Here is a 354-nt window from a genome sequence, read left to right on the forward strand (position 1 = left end):
TGCTCTTTCCTGCCCACTGCCCTCCAGACTCACAGCCACCCTTCTTCCCACTGCAGAGTCCCTGCCCGGGCCATGCTCTTTAAGAATTTCAGCTACCAGTACCGGTTACTATTTAGTCAATTCTGACTCATGACAACTGCAAGTATCTCAGAGTAGAACTGTGCTCCATTGTGTTTTCAGTGGCTGAGTTTTTGGAAGTAGATTGCCAGACCTTCCTTCCGAAGTGCTTCTGGGTGGACTCAAATCTGCAACCTTAGCAGCTGAGCGTTAACTACACACCAGTAAGGGATTCCACAGCTCAGCTAGATATGGACACTTGGCCGTCTGCTTTCAGCCCAAGGTCATGTCCCTAAC

The sequence above is a fragment of the Chrysochloris asiatica genome, unplaced genomic scaffold, assembly GCF_000296735.1.
Source record: "Chrysochloris asiatica unplaced genomic scaffold, ChrAsi1.0 scaffold00071, whole genome shotgun sequence".
Lineage (NCBI taxonomy): Eukaryota > Metazoa > Chordata > Mammalia > Afrosoricida > Chrysochloridae > Chrysochloris > Chrysochloris asiatica.